At 34.7% G+C, this 24683-nt stretch overlaps 1 protein-coding gene and 1 pseudogene across 3 annotated transcripts in view; both read right to left on the bottom strand.

Moving 5' to 3' along the window:
* HTR2C (5-hydroxytryptamine receptor 2C) overlaps positions 1–24683 on the bottom strand; it is a 327242-nt gene that overhangs the window by 297861 nt on the left and 4698 nt on the right. For all 3 annotated transcript variants that reach the window (XM_032757497.2, XM_032757498.2, XM_032757499.2), the window contains exon 2: positions 3805–3871. The gene's annotated coding sequence lies outside the window, so the exon portion shown is untranslated. The remainder of the gene's footprint in view (positions 1–3804; positions 3872–24683) is intronic.
* On the bottom strand, positions 21779–22098 carry LOC116811970 (large ribosomal subunit protein eL42-like; annotated as a pseudogene).

Below are 24683 nucleotides of genomic sequence, written 5' to 3'. Positions count from 1 at the left end.
ACAGGCATTTGATTATATATTATTTACATCAACCAAATGAAGAGCTGGTGAGTAGTAAAATATATTTCATTTTTAAATCAAAGATGTGAAATTAAAATATTTGTGAATAAAACAGATAACTATAACAAACTGCAAAGTGAAATGATGGGATTGTCTATCAATGTAAGCAACATTTGCTATTTGTTATGGTCTATTTCTGTATTTCTGTTTTTCTTTCTTTCTTCTTTTTTTTTTTTTTTTTTTTTTTGAGACAGGATCTTGCTTTGTCACCCAGGGTGGAATGTAGTGGCGTGATCACAGCTCACTGCAGCCTTGACTTCCTGGGCTCAAGCAATTCTCCCACTTCAGCCTCCTGAATAGCTAGAACTACAGGTTTGCACCATCATGCCTGGCTAATTTTTAAATTTTTTGTAGAGATGGGAGTCTCACTATATTGCCCAGACTGGTCATAAACTGCTGGGCTCAAGCGATCCTCTCACCTTGACTTTTCAAACTGCTGGGATTACAGGCATAAGCCACCATGCCCAGCCTATTTATGTTTTTCTTAAAGTAATTTGGTAACCTAAAGAACTTTGCAATAGATACTGAGTTCTGTATCAGAGAACTCATATTGAAAACAGATTCTGTTAATTGAACTTGCATTTATTTGTAGTAACACAAGACCACATTATTGAAAGATAAAAATTTCTAAATTGTTAATATAAGTGTCAAGAGAGTGACAATTATAAATCACATTTTGACAATGTAGAACCAATGTATGCATACTATTTCTTCATTACATTAACCTTTTCTGTGAATAACTTGAAATGTTGATGTGGTTTTACAGAAAAAAATAATGTTTACCTTTGATACTTACTGCTATTACAAACCTTATGCAACTCAGGAGGAGCACAGTTGTCCAACTGATTATTTTCACAGGAGACATTAAATACATTACCTAAATTGTTACTTTGACTGTGATATAAATATATACGTACATCTATAGCACAGTAGAATAGGTAGCATAAGTAAGGCTTTACAGAAGGTATTACTAAGTTCAAATGATAGTGGAGACAAATTTCTTTTTAAAATTTATTGAATTATATAGCTTAAAATAGCCACAGATGGCTGGGCGCGGTGGCTTATGCCTGTAATTCCAACAATTTGGGAGGCCGAGGCTGTTGGATCTCTTGAGGTCAGGAGATCGAGACCAGCCTGACCAACATGGTGAAACCCCATCTCTACTAAAAATACAAAAATTAGCCGGACGTGGTGGTGGGCGCCTGTAATCCCAGCTACCCAAGAGGCTGAGGCAGGATAATTGCTTGAACCCGGCAGGCAGAGGTTGCAGTGAGTCAAGATCATGCCACTGCACTCCAGCCTGGGTGACAGAGCGAGACTCCATCTCAAAAATGAATAAATAAATAAAAATAAAAATAAAATAGCCATAGAAATCACCAAGGACCCAGAGATAAAAAAAAAAAATCCCAAAGAATATCAGGCTGCAGATGTATACACATTATAATAAAATTCTTGGTACTCTTCTATTTACGGTAAGAATTAATGTATTTAACAACACCAACATTATTTACCATAAATAATCAAGCTCTAACCTTCTATAATAAATATATTGTACATATCTTTTTCATGTCACTGATATACCCTGACAAAGGCAGCCTTACGGAGAAGTGAAGTAGGCAAAGGCCTTACATACCTACATGATGAGATTTGAGGCATATTTTCCCCTTCAGCTCATCAAGGGATTCAGTTATAGGAACCACATGTTAAACCATGCCTCCCTCTAGATGGGGTAGGACTTGTAAGGTATTGCCACATTATGATGAATTTGTGTATCAAATCTTCTCTAATTAATAGCTGCATAACAGCAAAGTGTCAACAGGTATGTGTACAAAGAGGGGTGCATAGGCCTGGGAGAGAAGCAAGGAGTACTCACTATGGAGTTGTGAATATTTGGCACATAGAGGTCGAAAAATAACATGGTAAGGACAGAATAGCATTGAAAGGAAGACAGTAAAGATGAAATTGGCGAACTTCACATTCTAGTAAGGCTGACCTTGGTCTTTACTACCAGGCAAGGCTTACCATGCCAATGATATACGTGAGATAGTCTTGTGTGAACATTGTTTGAAGCCTGAGAATAGAAACTTACTTGCATGTCCAGGTTAACCTATTTCACCAACACAGTGAAAACATCTGCAAGCAAACTTGGATCTTCACAAACACTTAGAATGAGTGACTTCCTGTGTGCTTTCAGGACTGCTGTGGGGGTTCTTTAAAATTTTACATTTTATACTTTTTGAACGTCCCTTATGAAGTTTTTTTTTTTATTTTGTCCCCTCTGGAAAGCTGTTGATAGCATCAAGAACTCTTTTCAATACATATTAAAGAAAGTTACCTCTGCCATCATCTTAAATGGTGAGTAGTTGAATAAAACAGAACAATTGGCTATTCTGAAAAAGGGTACATTTTAATGCAGCCATTTTGATGCAACTGTCTTGATGTAAAATCACTGTTTTCTTATTTCTTTTATTTTTGATCATTAATAATATGTGCAGCAGACGTTCCCAACCTTATTCCATCCCTATCCTCTTTCAAATTTTGATAGACTTCAACTTTTCACTTCTTTAATCTAATGCGTATATATTAATGTTGTACTAAAAATTTCTGTTAAAATTTTACTGTCAAAAACGATTTAGCCTATACCATCGTATCAGTTCTTCCTCCAAAGCTATCACTCTAAAAACATTTTGTGGTATTAAATATTTGTATATGATTATGAGAACAATCAGAAATTTAATTGAGAATTCCCTATGCAGTCTGGAGTCAAAAATAAGGAATCCAATTTAAATTCACCTTGTTTAACTTGTAATATATTTACCCAATCAAATAATCATGCTCTAGACATCTATAGAATGTAGAGTGTTCCATTATCTGGATCTGCGTTTTTCAGCATTTATAACTGATACTCCCTTTTGAGAAACAAAATTCTCTGCTCCTTGCCTCTCCTGCTGAGATTTTTAAATGCATCCATTGAGAGTATTTTGAAGAGCTAGCTATGTTTTCTAAAATTTATCATAGGAAACAACAGCTAGATTTCCTACACCCCAATCATGGATATAAGAGTTTGTCACTGAAAGTAGGCTGGGCTAGATGGTTCACGCCTGTAATCCCAGCACTTTGCGAGGTCGAGGTGGGCGGATCACCTGAGGTCAGGAGTTTGAGATCAGCTTGCCCAACATGGTGAAACCCTGTCTCTACTAAAAATACAAAAATTAGCCTGGTGTGGTGGCATGCACCTGTAATCCCAGCAACCCAGGAGGCTGAGGCAGGAGAATCACTTGAACCCAGGAGGCGGAGGTTGCAGTGAGCCGAGATTGCACCACTGCACTCCAGCCTGGGCAACAGAGTGAGACTCCATCTCAAAAAAAGGAAAAAAAAAAAAACAAGAGTTTGTCATTGAAGAAGAAAATTGAACTTCACTAACCTAATTGTCCCAATTTATACTATCATACTTGATATTTATTTACTATAAATCTGGGGTGGTGGTTAACAGTTTGGTAAGGGGTCTGCCTCATACATTACTTAGTAATAAAATAAGCCGAGTTTTTTTTTTTCAGGTTGCATTAGAATGCCGTTTACCAATTACATAATATTCTTTTTCAAACATGTTAGGCCCTTAATGGCATATGTTTTACTAATTCAGGGGTAGGTCTACACTAGCAACATAATTGGAATCACCTTAATATAATAATTGAATATTATTTCAAAATAAGAGTCTTGAGGCACACTTATGTGTATACTCACAGTTGTTTTTGAAGGATGGCGTCAGTTGGCCTATGTTATAGATGCTCGCGGGTGTTAGCTGATAACCCTACAAGCAAACATTGAGAAAAATGCAGTAAGAACTCCATAAGTAAGGTGCTACGCAGAGTACGTATACCATTCACATATAATGAATGACTGAAAAGCGGTAAGACTGATACCTATAAGCTTCAGAAGAAAGAAGTTTCATTTATATAAAATGAATTTAAAACAACAAAATATTAGTACAGCAGGTATGTAAGAGGCGTTTGAACCAGAGCAACCCCATCGTGAATAGAGGCTGGGTAAAATGAGGCTGAGACCTGCTGGGCTGCATTCCCAGAGAGTTGAGGCATTCTAAGTCACAGGATGAGATAGGAGGTCAGCACAAGATACAGATCATAAAGACCTTGTTAATAAAACAGGTTGTAGTACAGAACCCCGCTAAAACCCACCAAAACCAAGATGGCCATGAGAGTGACCTCTGGTCGTCCTCACTGCTACACTCCCACCAGCGCCATGACAGTTTACAAATGCCACGGCAACATCAGGAAGTAACCTTACATGGTCTAAAAAGGGGAGGCATGAATAATCCACCCCTTGTTTAGCATATCATCAATAAATAACTACAAAAATGGGCAACCAGGGCAGGGCGCAGTGGCTCATGCCTGTAATCCCAGCACTTTGGGAGGCCGAGGTGGGCGGATCACTTGAGGTCAGGGGTTCAAGACGAGCCTGGCCAACATGATCAAACCCTGTCTCTACTAAAAAATACAAAAATTAGCCAGGCATGGTGGCAGGCACCTGTAATCCCAGCTACTTGGGAGGCTGAGGCAGGGAGAATTGCTTGAAACTCCGAGGCGGAAGTTGCAGTGAGCCGAGATCGGCCGCTGCATTCCAGCCGGGGTGACAGAGCAAGACTCTGTCTCAAAAAAAATAAATAAATAAAATAAAAAAATAAAAAACAATCAGCAGCCCTCGGGGCTGCTCTATGAAGTAGCCATTCTTTTATTCCTTTACTTTCCTAATAACCTTGCTTTCACTTTACAGACTCGCCCTGAATTATTTCTTGTGCAAGATCCAAGAACCCTCTCTTGGGGACTGGATCCGGACCCCATTCCTATAGCAGGTAAGCCAGTGTTCGTCCTTCTGCTAAAGAGGAAATTAAATATTAGTTAAGAATTCTAAATGAATCAGCAAAATTCTAAATCAAATGTCAAGTTGAAACATTTCACATAGAACAATTACAGAGCAAGAGTAAACAGTATTTCATCCACAGATACTAAAACAATATTAGACTCTGGAAGAGGAAACAACATTTGAAAATCACCATTTCTGTATCAATTATTGTAAGAGCATCAGTTGCCAATATTTATTCTGGAATGCAAAAACAAGACTGAAATAAATATTAGCCAGCTATATTTTTGCAGTAGGACCAATAAATTCGGCGCAAGGACGTTAATATTTGACATGTTTTAAACATCAAAAATTTCCCCAAACACATAAAGCATGACCAAAAAACGTTTTAAATGCAGGGATTATTTTTAAAAATATAAAGCTAACTCTTGCACTCAGCCTAGTAAGTAAAATGGAGTGATGTAAAGATCATTAAAGTTATGAGAAATACATAGGAAATGTTAATTATTATATTGAGGATAAGATCTTTTGTTAGCTCATAAATTTATCAACATAAGTTAACATATTTGAAGTATAATATAAAATATTCAATAAATGTTATAGCTGCATTTAAATAATTTAATGTGACTACCCCTTACATCATGCAAGATACAATGTATTACACCAACAAATCATATTTTTCATTCCTTATGAAAGTAAAAAATAGTTCTAACTTCAAATGAGTGAAAAATAACTTGGATTAAAACTTTGGGCCAGGCGCAGTGGCTCACGCCTGTAACCCCAGCACTTTGGGAGGCCAAGGCAGGAGGATCATGAGGTCAGGAGATCGAGACCATCCTGGCTAACACGGTGAAACCCCGTCTCTACTAAAAATACAAAAAAATAGCCGGGCGTGGTGGCGGGCGCCTATAGTCTCAGCTATTCGGGAGGCTGAGGCAGGAGAATGGCGTGAACCCGGGAGGCGGAGTTTGCAGTGAGCCGAGATGGCACCACTGCACTCCAGCCTGGGCGACAGAGCGAGACTCCGTCTCAAAACAAAAACAAAAACAAAAACACAACTTTGCTGTTTTAATCTACATTTCAGAAAATACATTTAGTATTTATAAATTTGAACCAACATTTTTTGCCTCTTTCACAGCACAGATTTATTGAAATAACTATGCAAGAACACATAATCACACTAACCTTAAATTTTCATGAAACAGTAGGAGACTTATAGTAAATAAAAATAATTACCTGGGAAAAAGGAAGATAAAATGATTCTACGTAATACGTACAAAATTAGTAGCAATCTTGGAGCAATGATGAGACTCCATGCTTGGTGAAGAAGCTGGTGGCCAAGTTATTATTCTATACAATAAGAATTATACATCGCATCGCAGAAACGCCTGAGATCATCTCAGTACACATTAATGACCTGTTACACCCGTCGAAGCTCCCACTTAACTTCACCTAACTGTTCAAGTTCCCTGGGAGGGAATGAAAAGGTTGTGGACCGAGAACTGCTAAGAACAGAATTACGGCCCCCTAGTGGCGAATTGTGACTATTGCAGTCAGAAAAATGTGTGCTGTGTTATAATTATGCCATTTATTCACGAAGAATTTATTTTTTGCGGGTTTTTTTCCTCCTTAGGGGAAGATTGAGATATTTTGCAACAAAACATTACCGCTCCGTCATTAAAAATTATCCAATCAGATATTCTTTAAAAAAAGTTTCTCCAAGACCTATCAACTGAAAATGTTTTCTGAGGTCTCTAACGTTTTAGTGTCGAATTCTAAAATTTTAATTAGTTTTGCAAAAATATGAGGTACTTTGAGTGAAGTCAAATTTTTTTCTCTTTAGGCTCACTTGCTTCTTCCCTTCCTCCTGATCACGACATTCTTTATATTAACATTTTGCATCTATCATACACGCTCCAATTTGTTTCCTCTCAGCTAATTATACGTAAATTTGAGATACATTTTGTTATTAACGCTCTATCATTTCAAGTTTCTCTCTATCCTACCAAAGTATTATTTTTTAAATTTCCACAGTGACTGATTTTTTTCCCTTTGTAGGCGAGTGACTCTAGACAGAAAACATAGATGTGCCTGACCATAACCTTGCTGTACATATTAATCCAAACACCATGCCATTCCATTCTACAAAAATTGTGCATAGAATATTTTTAAATTGCACTTGTGCAATTCTATTACCTCTGACACTATTTATAACTGATTTATGAGGTGACATTAAGTGTGATTTTGTGATTATTCAAGACAGACTTTATCCTACTTTTCCTACAAAAATTATTGCTATTTTGTTTTCAGCCCACCCTGAGAAAAGATAATATAAAATAGTAGTTTCAATTCAAAATTATGCTTTAAAAGTCATAAAAACCCTGTGAAGATTTAATAGATAAGTCTGCTGCCTTATTTCTCCTTCAGTTGAAATAATACGGAAAAAGTAGGCATTTAAAGTGGAATGTCTATCAAAGAAATGCCCACATTACCGTGCATTAAAGTGTCAGTAGTCAATCCTGAGCAGGATGAGGAAATGCAGTCATTGCAAAGAGCTTAATGCACTCTTTTCAATATTCATGGATTTTCATGCTCATTTAAAAAGAAGGGGGTTGTCTTCCATTCAGTATTAAAGCAGGGCCACAGAGGGACTGAATGGTACCCTTTACTGCCTACTTTGACTTTTTAAGGAATCTACCTTAATGAGTATAATTTACATATACTAAAATGTGCATATTTTAAATGTAGAGTTTGACCAGCTTTGATGAATGTTTACACCCGTGTAATTGCCACTCTGATGAAAACATAAAGCAATTCCATCCTCCTGCTTCTTTGTAGTCACCACCTTCCAAGCTCCAGGCAACTACTTTTTGACTTCTATCACTGTAGGTTATTTTTGCCAGTTCTGGAAGTTTATGTAAATGGAACCATACAGTATGCTCTGCTCGTTTTCTATATCTTCCACCCTTTCTTTGTTCAAAATGATATTTTCTTCTTTCACTGAGTCTTATTTATAGACTAAAGCATACATACATATCCCCTTGCCTCATCCTCTTTATTTATTAATTTAAATTTTCTTAACTTTCCCTTCAAGTTATCGTGTATTATTTAAAACTTCAATCTTTGTCTAACATGATACTGTCCTTTAAACTCACTGTGTCATGTCAAATAGAGCAACGGAGTGGATGCTTGGAACAATGGTCAGAAGTCCAGCCGAACGTGGTCAACCAAAAGAGCAATTACAACAGAAAAAAACCATAGGGGAAATCTTTTAAATACAAAATGGTGCATCGCCCATCACTTCACATTTAGCACAACGCAGATAATGAAAACAATTATATTCTAGTGTGTAAAGAGCATATATATTTCAGAAAAATATTAAAATATGTATTTGATGATGTAATTAATAGGATCTATTTTCATATTTTATTAGGTGTTATGAAATGTATTGTTTAATGGGAAGTATCTTAAATAATACATATCAGATTTATTGTTTTAATGGGAAGCATATTAAATACTAATAAAAAAATCAGATTTTATGTAGAAATCCCCAGTTTCTGTATTCCGATTTTATGTACTGTTTTTTTATTAGTGATGTTAGTGGCCAAAATACATACCAACTGAAAGTTCCTGCTAATGTGTTACGCCACACCACTACTGCAAGAGAAGTATTCAGAGCTAATTAGAATGACAGGCAATTTTATTTCATAAAAATCCTCTGAATAAGTGTAATTTTAAAGAAGTGTCTTGCATATTAGAGATTTAGAAAAGAAACAAATGGCACACTTCAATCAACTGCTTCTTATGACATTCAACTGCAAATACCATGTACACAAAAGTTTTTTGAGGTAAATACCTCTTCTCTGGAAAGGATAGTTTTTGTTTGGCAAATCTTGATTGGACAGAATGGAAAAAAAATGAAAGAAATGGACTAGAAATTTAACTTTCCTGAGTTTGAAACTTAGTTTTTCCGAATCAATTTATTGTTAAGAGGAGTACTTGGGGAATGATTTCCTTTTTATTTATTTTGCAATACTAAAATAAAATTGAATAGCAAAAATAAGGATGACAGAAGCTCAGAGACAAAATTTTATTACTTTCATTTCAGAAGTGTGAAAAAATTAAGAACTTAGCCAAATAAATCAAGACCCTATTGCCTAAATCTAACAACAAATTTTATTTTGTTTGCCAACCCTTCTTAATCTCAAACGACTTCTCTGACATTCCCAGCAAGTACATCCGTTAAAAGTTTGCAGGTTCTCAGAATAAGCAAATCTACAGAGATAAAAAGAGGATTTCTGGTTGCCTAGTGCTGGGGGTTGAAGAAGTATGAGGAGTGATTGTAAATGGGTATAGGATTACTTTGGGGGGTGATGGAAATATTCTAACTTGTGATGATGATTATACAACTCTGAGTATACTAAAAACCACTGAATTCTACACATTAAAATGGGCAAATTGGATAGTATATGAATTACAGGTCAATAAAACTGTTAAAAGTGATTCGGAGTTAAAGTCATTACTTCAAATGAAAAAGCAGATCTTAAAAAGATAGATTTTTAAATGTGAGAACACAGGATCAAATTAAACCTCAATTTTAATGAAACAGTAGGGGAGTTATGAAAAAGTCCCCTTTGCAAGAGCGACTGACTGTATTGTTATAAAATCCATTGGGGGAATACATTACTTTTACATAATAAAAGTGTAAACATTTTATACATGTAAGATTCATGAAAGGCCAGATTTTTTTTTTTTTTTTTTTTTGAGGTGGAGTCTCTTTCTGTTGCCCAGGTTGGAGTGCAGTGGCATCATCTTGGCTCGTTGCAGCCTCCGCCTCCCAGTTCCAGTGATTCTCCTGCCTCAGCCTCCTGAGTAGCTGGGATTACAGGCACGTGCCACCATGCCCAGCTAATTTTTATATTTTTAGTAGAGATGGGGTTTCACCAAGTTGGCCAGGCTGGTCTTGAACTCCTGATCTCAGGTGATCCACCCGCCTTGGCCTCCCAAAGGGCTGGGATTACAGGTGTGAGCCACCGTGCCTGGCCTCAGATTTTAATTTAAAAATAATAATCCCAAAACCTGATGCTCTGCATGTGTATGAAAAATGCATTAACATTTTATAGTGATATGGAAAGGTGGAGCAGGACATTAAAAAAATTAAAGATATGACAAACGTGCCAAACAACTGAAGCACTATGAAATATTAAAAAATTGAATAAGATACATTCAAAGATCAATTTTTATCTTGACCCTCACATCAGCAAATAATCAATGCTTGTGTATAATCAGAATGATGCATACTCTCCCGTTGGGGATGACTCTTTTTCATCATTGATCTTAATGTTGTACCATAGGTCCTAGTGACTTCTTTGGTGAGGAAAATGTCAAGTCTTTAAGTATCCAATAAATGGCCAAGAAGAAGAAACTCCATACCTTCTTTATCATGGGCAAATATTGTGTTTGATATTTCATTTTAACTTCTCTACTCACAGTTGGTATTAATTAAAAGTTATCTGGGGCAATTCTGTACCTTGATTTGCAAACCTATCTCTTCCTCTCAACTGTCTTCTTGCTTAAATTGTACCAGCATATAGATTACTAGTGATTTTCCGAAAAAAAAAAATAAAGAGTTTAAAAGCTAATGAATTCAGAAATGAGTAAAAAACTAGTGACAGTTTCTGAATATTCTATAGGTTTTGCTCTGAATAGTATTTGGAAACTGATTCTTAAAATACTCTTAGATAGCAGGTAGATGTGTTTGGTATGCTTTATTTTTATTTAAAAATCTAGTCATAATATTTACTAAACTTGAAATGACAAGCTTCATTGTAAAAATTAAAGAAAACAATTCAACACAAAATACACTGTCAATCTGAAGTTATATGACAGAAGAAAACATTTTAAAGTTAAAGAATACATAAAATGGATCTTTAAAATTGGATCTTACATACACTTTGCATTTAAAATGCAAGTGCCATGTTTAGATTTGAACTTGTTAAATTATGAAAATACATTACTATTATATATGAAATTAGATTAAAATAGAATCACTTATTATGCTACAAAAGTATAAAGACAGTAGTAATTTCATGGAACATGCAGTCAAAATGTTTCCTGTGTTATTATAACTGCCTTTTATTTCCCAGTAAATGTGATTCTTAAGGTGATATTTTAAAATATTTTTAATATTTTTTAAACATTGTGATTCACCTTTTATTTTCCTATTTCATTGCCAATTATTATTATTACATAGCATTTTGCATACTTTTTCCATCTTTATTTCTATTAGTAAATAGCTATCCTTCACCTCTAAAAACAACTGAGATATTTGAAAATACATTCCTGATTTATAGAAGGCGATATATGATTGATGTCTCCCGACCTGTCTTCCATTTAGTTCCTTGAAAACATTGTAAATGAAAAATGATTAAGTAAATGTTATACTGAGAGCATGTTGTTGTGCATGAGTATTTGGCATATTTTTAAACCTTAAGGCTGTTAATCAAGGTACTATGGAAAAAGAGCACATAACCTTTGTAATTAGACAGATATGGGTTTGAATCTTGGCTCAACGCCTTATTAACTGTGTGTTTGGGCACATGACTTAACCTGTCTCTCTTTCCGTTTCCTTTCTCTTACAGTTGTTGTGAGAATTACATGAGATAATATACGTACTTTGCAAAATGCACTGAGTAGGATATGTCAGGGCTCAATATTTGTTGATTCCTTTCCCTTTCCTTTTCCTTTTCATTAGAAGTGTCCATGATTTCTTTCTTGAACTTCCTCCTATCTCCGAGATTCTGCTCTATATTTACTACATGGAATGGTATATATAAATAACAACTTCAGTAATACTATAGTTTAAACATTAGTGACATAAGTTTGAGTAAATAGAAAATTCAAACTACCTATCAAAACTTACATTCAGGATTGCTGTGGGCTATGTACTTTCTTCTCATCACCATTCCTTTGTGCACACCTCAATGAAAGTTAACTATTTAAAATGTGATTGTAACATATGTGAATGTTTCAATTTAATTTCAAATCAATACAATATATGCAAGGCACACATGCAAATGAATCATGGATAAATAATCACAGAGGTAAGCAGATTTCAATCTACAAAATGCACTTTATTTTTTACCTTTTAGATCATGCCATTGAGCTTGTTTGATTGTTCATGTTATGATTTCATCTTTCACATAGTCTGTAGTTCACAGAGACATTGTCCTTAAAAACCACATGAAGGTCACTGGTTTCCTTATAAAAATGACAGAATGGATTAAAGCTGGAATTCTGTAGCTAGTGACTCATGCTTGCATTTGTACATTTTAAGAGATGTAATTTATAGAAAGGAAGCATCCAGCCTTGAGCTCTTTCAGACTTCGGTTGCTCAAATAAATTAAGAAATAAAGGCTAACATAAATAAGAGCACATGGCCTGTCAACCGGTCAGTCGTCTAACTTAAACTTCAAAAAATACTCTTATTTGTCTTTACATGTTTCTCTCTCACTGTGAAACACACGGATATTATATAACACACACACATATATATCTTCTACCTATATGTTAGTAAGAATAAAAGTCATAATTTTGAAAGTATTCACATACTTCTTTAACTTTCTAATTTTTGAAGCCAAAAATGCAAATGTACTTACTGTTCATTTTGAATTTATTAAGCATGACATGATTCTCAAGGACAGTATGATGTAGTCAAATTTTTAAAGGCTTTCATTTAATATGCTACGTAGGCTTCAAGAGGCAGTGAACCATGGCGGAAAAGAACCTGATTTCAGAGTTAGGAAATTTAAGTTCTCTCTGCAGTTTTGCCAATAATGAGCTGTATGACTTGAAGCAAATCAAGAACCCTCTCTAAGTCTTAATTTGTTCATCTTTAATAATATACAATAATTTAATAATAATAGGCAATATTAAGTCACTTACAAATGTGATCAGTATGCTTTAGTTCTACTTGCTTTATTAGAGTGCTTAGTATTTAATGTGTTATTGCTTTCATAAGGTCATCCATGCATTTAGGAATTATAAAGTACTTTGCTGGTATTCCTAAAAATAATCTCATAAAATGGATGACTTTTTGGCATTGAGAACTAACAGTCATGTGGTATTCGGACTATTAATTTTAACTGAAAGTCTATCTACAGCTCTTTACTTACTTGTAACTTAAACCAAGGTATAATTCAGGTTTCTAAGGGCTTGCTGATAACAAGTAATTCATATGACTCCTAACTATGTAAGGGACCTTACATATTTCTATTGGCATCATTCAAATAATCTAATCCATTGCTAAATACACAAAAGGCACTCAACTCCTGTTTGCTGATTTACTTATTTTTATTAAGTTAAGGGAATAAAAGCAACAGGACTGAATATGAATGACTCCAGACTCATGGAGGCTTTTTTTGTTGTTAAACAAAAGACTTATCCATCCGAAAATCTCTGTGAGTCAGTCAAAAAGAGGTTTGGCCACTCTATGTTTAGGTGATAGTGAAAATGGCACCCAAGAGTTGATCCGAATTTATATTTCTTCTTTGGGCTTTGGGGTAAAGAGGTTTTTGTGTCACTATTTTCATCCCATGCACTCTCTTTTCTGTCTACTGTGCTCCTACAATCTTCTCTGAATTTGACAGTAACCTTTGCTGCCAAATCCTTCGTGTAGAGCTCATATATTTGATCTCCAGCTACTGACTAGACTTCAAACTAGTAAAGATCAGAATTAAGTATTGTTTCCTCTTCTGGGAAGCCCTGAAGTACTTAGTCAAATGTCTTGCCCAGAGCAGAATCTTAACAATTATTGAATGTAACAATGTCTAAAGTTGGGGAAAAATCTGAGAAAAGTTTCATTATTAATATTCCCAGGTAAATATCAATCTTAAATATTACCCAAAACTTTAAATAATGAATGCTTCATTTTTGGACTTCCATTCTTTTCTTTTCTCCCTACAACCTTCTCTTTTTTGTACAATTTTGAAATTTAGCTAAACTAATGTAGCATGGATTGTTCGAAATTCTTTGATCTCCAGGGCTGACCTATCTCCAGAGATCCAGTATCACATTTTCAGTTCTCCAGAGAACATCTGATGGTGCATGTCTCACCATTGTTTTAAACATATTCAGATTAGAGGTGACCCTCACCCCCACTAACTAGTTCCTAACTTACCTCTTCTCATACCGTGAAACATGAATATCCTATGGCCCTTTGGAATATTGTCCTGTGTCAATTCAAACCCTACTTGTCCTCAAGCTCCAATTCATTTCCTAACTATGCCAATAAAATTCCCTTAGTTGTTTCTTTTCCTTCATTTTTATGTGGTACACAATTTAGTCCTTCACTATATAATGTCTTGATTTTTGTTGCATGCCAATACAGTTTATCTTCCCAAATAAAAGATAAATTTCTCAATGGTAGGAACCGTAAAATGTTTGCTAAATCCTCCCTTGACAGTTTTGTGACTCTAAGAACAAGTGTTATGTTCTCTAACATGTGTTTTTTACAATGTCGGGTATAATTTAGCTTCAAAAAATATTGCTTTTTTCTTTTTTTTTTTTTTTTTTTTTTTTTTTTTTGTAGATGAATTCTAGTGCAATGGCACGATCTCGGCTCACTGCAACCTCTGCCTCCTGGGTTCAAGCGATTCTCCTGTCTCAGCCTCCCAAGTAGCTGGGATAACAGGCACACAAAACCACGCCTGGATAATTTTTGTATTTTTAGTAAAGATGGGATTTCACCATGTAGGCCAGGCTGGCCTCGAACTCCTGGCCTCATGTGATCTGCCCACCTTGGCCTCCCAAAGTGCTGGAATTACAGGAGTGAGCCACCACACCTGACACAAAAAATATTTCTTAAATGATGATGATGATGTGATAGAAATCTACAAGTTTACTCAGACAGATCAAGAGCAGGCTGGAGTACCACAAGTTAACATCTGACTGAGGACAAAAGTTTGAATAATTCTTTTGAAATTATTTTATAGCAACACAAATGGTACAGCTTTAGATTCATTAAAGATAGTGATAAGGTATCTAGACGTATTTTCCAGGGGAAAGTAATTGGAAATCAAAATGGAACACTGATAAAAGTCATGAACAAGCTATAAATAACTTTTCTTTTTCTTCTTCCTGCCATTTGGGATCACTCCCAAAGACTCAAAGGAGTTCTGAATACAAATAGAGGAAACTGAATACTCCTCAAAAAATAAATGTTCTAGTACAGGGGCAAAATGATCATATGAAATATAATTAAAGGCATCTAGATGAATGTTTGTCCAGAATTTATTTTCTTTGGAACCCTTTATAAGGTAATAGCCTATATCCAATTCAGTCTAAAAATATAATAAAGGAATAAGACAATTTCTAATCATGAAGCTAAACCATAAACTCAGCATTTACATTACTGATATTCAGCAAGATATTAATGAACTCCCATTTAAAATTCTCCACTGAAAGCTAACTTTGGGATAATATTATTCAATTATTTCATCAATTTTTATACTAATTAAAATTTTCTCTTAAAAATTGTTTTTCCAATACTTGTATTTAAAGCAAACATTGCTACCTTATCCACTTGCACAGTATATTTTAAATGTTTAAATCCAGGGTATACAATGTTTAATTGTTTATCAGTGCTTCTGTATTTTAAAAATATGCCATGTGTGGGTAAGGTAGAAATGTTTTCTTTAAATACAAGTATTGGAAAATGATTATTTTTAAATGCAGAAGTTACCCTCTGTTATCTGGGCTCTGGCTATTACAGGAAATGTGAAAGGGATAGGGCTAATAGTCATAAAAGTAAGAGTGAAGTCATAATAAGTTGAAGCACTCTTTTGAAAAATTTGAAGCAGAACTCAATCAAGGCTTGATTTACTTTAAGGAAACTTTGTTTGGCTAAAGTGCAACCAGATAGATAGCTAGACTTCCAATATATTCTGCAGAAAATGATTTGGGATTTTTTTTATGTTTTAATCTGTCATATTGCTCATTAGTCAGTCTATGTTTATTTAAATCTTGACCACATGCAAATGAATGTCTGATTCTTTGTAGGAAACCAAGTATTTATGGTGCTTTTTAAACATCTCAGAGTAATATGACTCTCTCTATATATATATACAAATATACATACACATATCTATATCTAGATCTAACTTCCTAATTGTATCATTTATTTCTGAGCATCTAAAGTTCTCCAGAACTAAATTTCCACGACATGAAGAGAGGGGAAAGTACTGGAAATAGAATGAAATTTTAGGGCCGAGCATGGTGGTTCACACTTGCAATCCCAGCACTTTGGGAGGCAGAGGCGGGATGATTGAGACCAGGAGTGCGAGACCAGCCTGGGCAACATAACAAGACCCTCATTTCTACAAAACAACAACAACAACAACAACCTGGGCATGGTGGCACACACCTACAGTTCCAGCTACTCGAGAGGCTGAGGTGAGAGAATCGCTTGAGCCCAGGAGTTCAGGGTTGCAGTGAGCTATGATCGCATGACTGCACTCCAGCCTGAGTGACAGAGTGAGACCCTGTCTCAAAAAAATAAAAAGAATGGAATTTTGAATGAGAACTCATCGGTTTGTTTGAATCTGGATGTAGAATTAATTGTGTGACTTTACATAAGTAATTTAACCTTTCTTACCCTTCGTTTTCTCATTTGTGTAATCAATGTAGTAATACTGGCCCTAAATAATTCAAAGTTATGTTGAAAATCAAATGAAGGGATATATGAGAAAAATATATACAATCTCTAAAATATCTGCAAAGGAAATTTGTATTATGGTGTAAAAAGTAGATATATTAATAATAAGGATATTCTGTGACTGTATTATTAAACCCTTTCAGCTATATGTTGCCTTTGTTAGAAAATAAGATAAAAAATTAGGCAGGAGAAAACAGGAAAGAGAATATAAGAATTGCTCTTAGGCTGAAAAAGTCTACAATAGGAAATGAAGAAAATTTTAAAAATACATGATAGAAAATATAAAAAGAGCTAAAAGAGAATGGAAAGTAGATATTGGGATGAATCTCAAAAAAACATATCTGCATTAGTGAATCTGTAGTAAGATCAAGAAATTTGGAGTTCTCTACATGTTATTTGTAATCTCTCTTTCTGAAGCCCTTAGAGCTATAGGAATTAAAAGAGTGAAAACTTTTGAACTAGAAAACACAAGTATCTCCAATATTCTTTACTATGGGTAAAAGAATTATCTATGTTCAAAGGTTGACAATATGAATAACTGGAATTGTTTACATTTATGAATTGCTTACATGTCAAAATGCCTTTTGCCAAAGCATTTTGATCCATTTAACCTTTACTTCTTTTTCAATTTCTATATATTTATTAAACATTTTAATACTGAAAACTGTTTTACACCCATCTCTCTTCTCCCCAAAAGTAAAATATCTATTATGGTATGATTCACCATTCAAGATGTCTAGAAATCTTCTAGAAACCCTATTGAGAAAAAAATAATGATAATTATTTTCAGTAACATTTCTATATCCTAAGGAAGTTCTTTTTTTATATATTAGATTAACTATAAGATATGGCTTAATCATTTCTGAAAATGCAGGAGAGTGTTATCTGTCCTATCACATAGTTAAGTAACTTCTTTTGTGTAGTTTGTAGCTGCACAGTTTAATTTATTATAAGTCACCTAAAATGAATGTTTACTTTATTATTAATAGCCAAAGATAAATTTACTTTAAATAACAAAAGACAAAAAGAAGAGATGTTTTCAATCACTCAGAAATCTTTAAGACATGAATCATTTCAAATGTAGGGCACTGGAGTGAATGGAAAATGACAAGTTAGAGACCCGAAGTGAATACTGACTTGAGATTTTATAAGAATTACTTAAGTAGCTGAAGAGTCATAACCATTAATCTTCTGGGGCATAAAATCAACTACCTGAGTATTATTATTTGAAGTGGATTTTCAGAACTAGAAACTGTTGATATTTTCTTAAAATTGTAGCATTTGAAATGATCTCAGTAACCAACCAGTCTGATTTTCTCTTTTCACGGGGGAGGACATAGAGGCTTATAAAAGACTAGAACTTAGGTCATTTAACTCCAAATTTGCACTATAAATACCTTTCCCACAGTGCTTGTGTCTTTTTGTATATTAATTATTCAGCAAATATATATTGAGAGAAGCCACAATACGTAATGATATATGCAAACGGTAGCTGGGGAGTATAAACATGAATAAATTATAATCTTTGTTCCATGTGAATTTATAATCCAGTAGGAAAGATAAGACGCAAATTTAAAAGTGACGTGATGCATGTAAAACCTTTAACACCAGGCCTGCCTCTAAAGTATAAGTTAAAAACCAAATAACAAAAATAAAATGCAATAGAAGCCGGGTGCGGTGGCATGCACCTGTAGTCCCAGCTACTCAGGAGGCTGAGGCAGTAGGTTCGCTTGAGCCCAGGAGTTCAAGGTCAGCTTTGGCAACACAGCAAGACTCCATATCTAAGGAAAAAACAATGTAATACAATGTGCTAAGTGCCGTGTAAGAGGTGCAAACAATTATGTCTATTTTCTTAAAATTTAAAATGGAAATTCTGGTGTTCTTACGTATGTGAGTGTAACCTAAATGACTTTTTAAAATATGGCCAGTAGTCTTTTTACACTGCACACACAAAATTGTAACACATTTGCATTCTAAGCATTGCTTCTTGGCTTTATAGTCTGCATGACATTCTTCTTCCTCACCCCCTCCAATCAAACCGTACATCTTTCTCTGAATTAAGCATGAGGATTTGTCTGCAGTCATTTCCTAATGTTCCCTGTTAGCTGAAGCTCATCACTTCATAACCCACTTTTGAGTCCCTGGGTTTCATTCTGATATTCAGCAGCTACTTTGGTAGCTGACAACTTTTAGCCTTATCTATGCTCTGCCCAGGAGTTGGGCAGCATTATTTGGTGCCATTGTAAAGAGAGTGGGAGATGTGCAGAGTTCAAACATGAGATAGGGAGTTGTCTGAGGTGAGCTTTCAAGTACTAACCCTAAGAGTCTATAATCACAATGGAATTTAAAAGGTGGCACATTTGAACAACATTTTTCAGAAATAATTCTGAAGCTGTATTAATGGACTGAAATGGGGAATAATTAAGAAAAGTTATCCACGAATGAATCCAAGGTAGGAAGGACAAGCATTATTTCAATTATCATGAGAAATTAAAGAAATCTGGTTGAAGGGATAGAGTGTTTTTTTAATAATTTCTCACTCTATAAGTGTTGTGATAAATGTATTCTGTATTATACTAGAGAAATAAATGAACATTTATTTGATCTTGTTGCTTCCTTCTCAATCAAGAGACTCAGAATATCCACTATGTTTGTACAAATTTGGCTGCCCTTCTGAAAATGGCACTTACCCAAAGTAAAGTACAAATCTATGGTAAAAATTCAAATTACTTTATAACAATGTATTATCTTCTCAGCATTCAAATGTTTTTCACTTTTACATTCTGAATTAGGTTGGTGCAAAAGTAATTGCGGTGAAAACCACAATGGTGAAAACTACAATTACTTTTGAACCAACTTAATAAAATTTGTGGGAGTTTTCTCCATGTTCTCTTTCCCATTTTATATGTTATACAATTTGTGACTCTATAGTTGTAACCTTAGGGAAGTAAGTCATATAACCTCAGTGGTTTCTGTATTCTGTATCTGTTTATAACAAAGAGGTTAGTTTGAAGGATCCTTACAGAAAGATTACCTAGTATAAGGCTCTCATTTTGGAGTTGTGGAAACTGAGGCCTAAGTTAAGCAAATGACTGGACCGTTTTTTCTTCATTCATCTTGAGTGAGAGAGTAGGAAAGAGAGAAATCAATGTCGCCTATACCATAACTTGCAAAACTACATTATTACATTGAATTGCCTTTACTGTCTAACAGTACTTATTTGTTTCTTTAGGGAAGTATTGTAGAATATGTTTTTCACCTCACTAGCACCCAACAAAGTGTTAAATGTACATTAAGCCCTCAACTGAAATTCCCTTGCTGAATTTCAACTAAGCCATTGCTGAAATTCCGTAATTCTTACAGGCTTTTCTTTATTCATCTTCATCTTACAGTTCACTAATTTGGCAGGTAAATATGGACAGTGAATTTTATAGATTTACTTACACGAAATTTAGGAAATTGGCTGAGGTTTGGTAGTAGAAGCAGGAAAATTTGACACAGACAGTTACCCAATGAGAGGTGGGTAATAATCCTCCAAACTAAAGAATCTGCCCTTACTAACTTAAATAATACTTTGGAGAGCAAGTCATTGTTATCAATGAATAGTCATTTGGGCGCATAATTCTACCATACAAGTTCTTTTCCATTTACATAGTGATTTTAAAAATAGATATAGAGGTATGATGAAATAACTAAATAAATAAATCTATTGAGAAACTAGCTCATTTCTGCTTTTTCAAAATGAAGTTTCAAAAAATATTTGTTGGCGAGACACCAGATCTTCCTTGTTTTACTTCCTTCAAGAATGAAGTAATCAACTTCTTTCTGAATCTATTTTAGACTAACATTACATTTAAAAATAAAAGATATGGGCCTGTTAGACCTCTGGGAGTCATTGACCAACCAAAATGCTAGAACAATCTACCTACAAGCCACAAAGCATTAAATTAACTGTTTAATCTAAGATTAAAAAAAAACTAATAGATTCATGATGTGATCACTCAGGGCAATTCATTAATACTAATGTCTGATTTCCTTTAACACTATAAAAAGTAAGGAAATAAAGCTCTTATTTACAAGTTTATTTGCTGCAAAGGCATTTAGGAATTGTTATTTTAAAAAGAAAACTTGCTCTTCTTTCTGAGCCATCAACTCATACTGCAAAATGCGTGCAGAACTCAGTTCGCTAATAAAAAGAGAATTCTATAGCCATGCATGTGGTCAATGAAATGGTCTCTCTCTCATATATGTATGTATAATGGTGTCTTTCACTGTGAAATGGAAAATAAAACAGTGTAGTAGGGCTAAGCTTTAGCTAAACTAATTTAAGAAGATTTATAATATTTTTATTGCACTAAAATATGTTCAGAGAAATTATCTGAATTCATTTCAGGGGAAATTGTTATTCTGTTAGATGCCTTGAATTCTTGAATATTATTGTGCAGATGTGCTAAAAATTCTATTTTAGCTCTTCCTTCATCTTCTTTCCCTTTACTTTAACCATTGGAATACAATACAATCAATCAAGATATGTTAATTGATTACCTACTATGGACAAGGCACTTATCATATATGTGGGCTAGTCAACAAAAGCTTCCTGCAAGAGGTGGGGCTTGAAATGGACCTTGAAGAACAGACAGAATATAGATAGGTTTGGGAGAGAAAGCTACATACCACAGTACTGGACTTCTCCAATCTTTCTAGCAATAAATTCTTTTTTAATCATGGATCAGGTTTTTTGTCAATTTAAAATGGAAGTAATAAATGGAAGTAATTGGTTTGGTTTTTGAATTTTTAAAAACCTACTTTTAAAAAGACTTTAATCATACTTAGAATTTTTCCAAGTATGGTCTTTCTACCCTGAAATAACTTTAGCCCAAGTATTGTACTCAGATATGGTTTTTCTACCTGGGCTCAGATCAGTAAACTAAAAAACTGGCAGTTACTTTTTATAGCACCTATTTTCCAAGTCATAGCTATCAAATTACCTTTCCTGACTCTAGTATGAAAAGGAAATACATGGCAAATGGGATCAGACAAGACTTGAAACCTTCCTGATAGATGATAAATAATTTTTAACACGAACTCAAGATTTTATTGTCTTCATAATAAAACAAAAGATGACACTTAGAACTGGATCACTTGGACCTTTCTCTTCTTATCTCTTCCCAGTTCAAAATGCTTGCATCTTTTAATAGCAGCATTCTCTTAGATCTGCAGTTGGGCTCAGTGCACTCAAGCCTTAGCACAATCTTCTTTATAGTTTTAGCTTTTTTCCGAAAAATCGGCTTAGTCTGCCCACCATATTCACTGTGCTGCCTGTCATAATGCTGCTTTCCCTGGGCATACAAAGAATCTTTGCCCTTCTTGTACTGTGTCATTTTGTGGAGTTGGTGCTAGCCACACATCTTAAAGAAAGTCTTGTGACTTTTAGGAACGTTCACCATGTTTGCGGGAGCGCTATCAGCACAGAAAGAGATAAATGATTTTTACTGATCCTGCTGTCACTCGGTCTTAGGCCTTCAGAGCTTCTATTTTACTGCTTGAATTTCAAGTAGGCAACATTATATAAATGACCAAATATGAATGGCCTTTGTTGTGGTGTTACATGTAGTAGAAACCTGTGGTTCCAACTCACAGTAGTAACATCTGCCTGTCCAGTCATCTCTATATACAATAGCATCATTTCCCTGACTTCATTTCTGTCTTTGTATTATCTCTGTAACTCCCCTGAGCTTCACTCAGCTTCTTGTCCCTCAGTCTCTCAGCATTAACAGTACATTCTCATTTGCTCTACTTCTTTATTGGTAGGTGAATCTCTAGATGAAATGTTGCATGTCTATCTCATTGCCTTGCCAAGCAGCATATCGAGGATTAATGGACATTGTCCATTAATATCCTCACATTTACATGCAAATTTGTTCTGTTAAAAGACTGGTTGTTACAGTATGAAAGAAAAATTAGCCAATTTCTAAACAGAGGCAATAGTTTGTCGTTTAACAGCATGGCCTCTGGAATAAAACTGCCTGGTTTCAAGCTTGGTTTTGTTCATTCAGTTTGAACACATTAACCTCTTTGTATGCCTCAGTTTCCCTAACTGCAAACTGGATAATAGTAGTACCTTCTCATGGGGTAGTCATCAGGCTTATATGATTATATACCTGTAAACCTCTTAGAACTGTGTAGTGCATGGTAAATGTCAATAAATAGTGGCCACTGTTATCATCTTTTATACCTCTCCTCTGAAGAATAATTACTTGCTAACTTGGGCAAGTCTTACTACTTTGATTACAGGAAGCTATAATTGAAGAGTATTCAGTGAGTCTTGATTACTGAGATAAAATGGGAGTTATGTAAGTTTAAAATACACTTGCAAAAGATTTGAACACTGACATTTATTCATAAGTGTTTACTGATTAGTTTAAAGAAGACATCATGTTTTATGAAAAAGTAAAAGAAACCCTAGCCAATTCATTCATTGCTATCCTTGTCTAGATATTAGTTGACATTATCTTTGGTTTCAGTGGTGTTCAGTTTTCACTTTTTATTTTTACATTGAGCTCAACCCCACACCTTGCCATTAATGCTAATTCAACTCTGAATTTAAATACCCATATATGACTGGTGGCTGTTGCACTGGACAATGCAGTTCTAAAGGCTTTCTAATAGCTTTCAATAAATGTATGCATAGTTCTTAACAGGTAATAAGAACAGTATGGTACCCAAAGGTGTACTTGTATTTAAAGGAGACAATGACTAAGATGAAAGAGGGAAATTCCTGAATGTAGAATTTCAAGTTACATGGAAAACCACGAAGGCTACCAGTTTAGGGACCAGAAGGCCTTTCTAGTGCATCTCAAATTAGGCCATGTAAGTGGTCATCTATGCATAAAGTTAACCATAATTAAGAAGAATGACTGTATCAAATGCCATCTATATGTACAATGCTGTAATAAGCAAGTATTTTAGGAAACTGTAGATGACACTGTCTTAGCCACAGTTCAGAGGAGGAATGAATAGCGAGGTTGAAGTAGAGATGCCGGGTAGAAGGAGACAAAAACAAATTAAAATTCCATCTTATGTAGATCTTATTTGAAATCCTGATTTCACTATGTTGTTTGTGCATTAAAATGTCAGAAGTGATTGGCAAAGAGTTGTTGCAGGTGAGCATCAGTATTAAATCTGCTAATGACTTGCCAAATTATGATGCAACTTAACCACTTGGTTGTTTTCAATGTTATTTGTCTGGAATGGAGATGACTAGACTGTTTTGCAGCAATGTTCTCGGTATATGAAAAAGCCTTCTTAAAAGCTCTTGAAGAATGGCAGTGTTGGAGAGATCCATAACTTGAGCACACATTAGACTGGAGATTGGTGATTTCTTTTTGAGGTTCAACAGTACAATATGTAGATGAAATGACATAGGTAGCCTAGAATGCTAACAAATAAATAATAAATGTTGCTTGGTGCAATAATTTAAAATTTTCAAAGTGCTTAATACCCATCTGTTTCACAACAATCAGGTGGGGTTATATGTGATACCGACATAAAATATCACAATAATATATTATTAACTTCAATTTATGATGAAGTTTTCCTAGTTTGTTCATGGCTACCAGGCAGCTAGAGGAACATAATTTAGCAGTTCTTCCACTAGACAACACTAAGCTGTATCAGATGCTTTACTAAAATAAACTCAGTACACGTACATCATCCTTTTGTTAGGTATTCCATTGCTATGAAAGTGAGGTGGTAAGATGCTCCTTAATAATACTGGACAAATAGTCTGGAGCTTCAGGAGCCATTAAAACCTGGGAATTAATTATCTTTCAGCAGGCTCAGCAAACTGCAGCCTCCTTCAATCTCAGGCCTTGAACAATTTAATAAGAATAGCTGAGGATATTTAATGTTGGCTACTACAATCTGTCCCCCAAATTTTGTTTTAATTTTTGTGTTTCCCTTAGCTAGAAAGGGATGACGTTTCCTTGAAGGAAATACATGGAACAGTAAAATTATTGAGGCTTGACTCAAT

Source organism: Hylobates moloch, unplaced genomic scaffold (genome assembly GCF_009828535.3).
Source record: "Hylobates moloch isolate HMO894 unplaced genomic scaffold, HMol_V3 SCAFFOLD_7, whole genome shotgun sequence".
Taxonomy (NCBI): Eukaryota; Metazoa; Chordata; class Mammalia; order Primates; family Hylobatidae; genus Hylobates; species Hylobates moloch.
The sequence above is the reverse complement of the archived record's forward strand: the minus strand, read 5'-3'. Positions and strand labels throughout refer to the sequence as shown.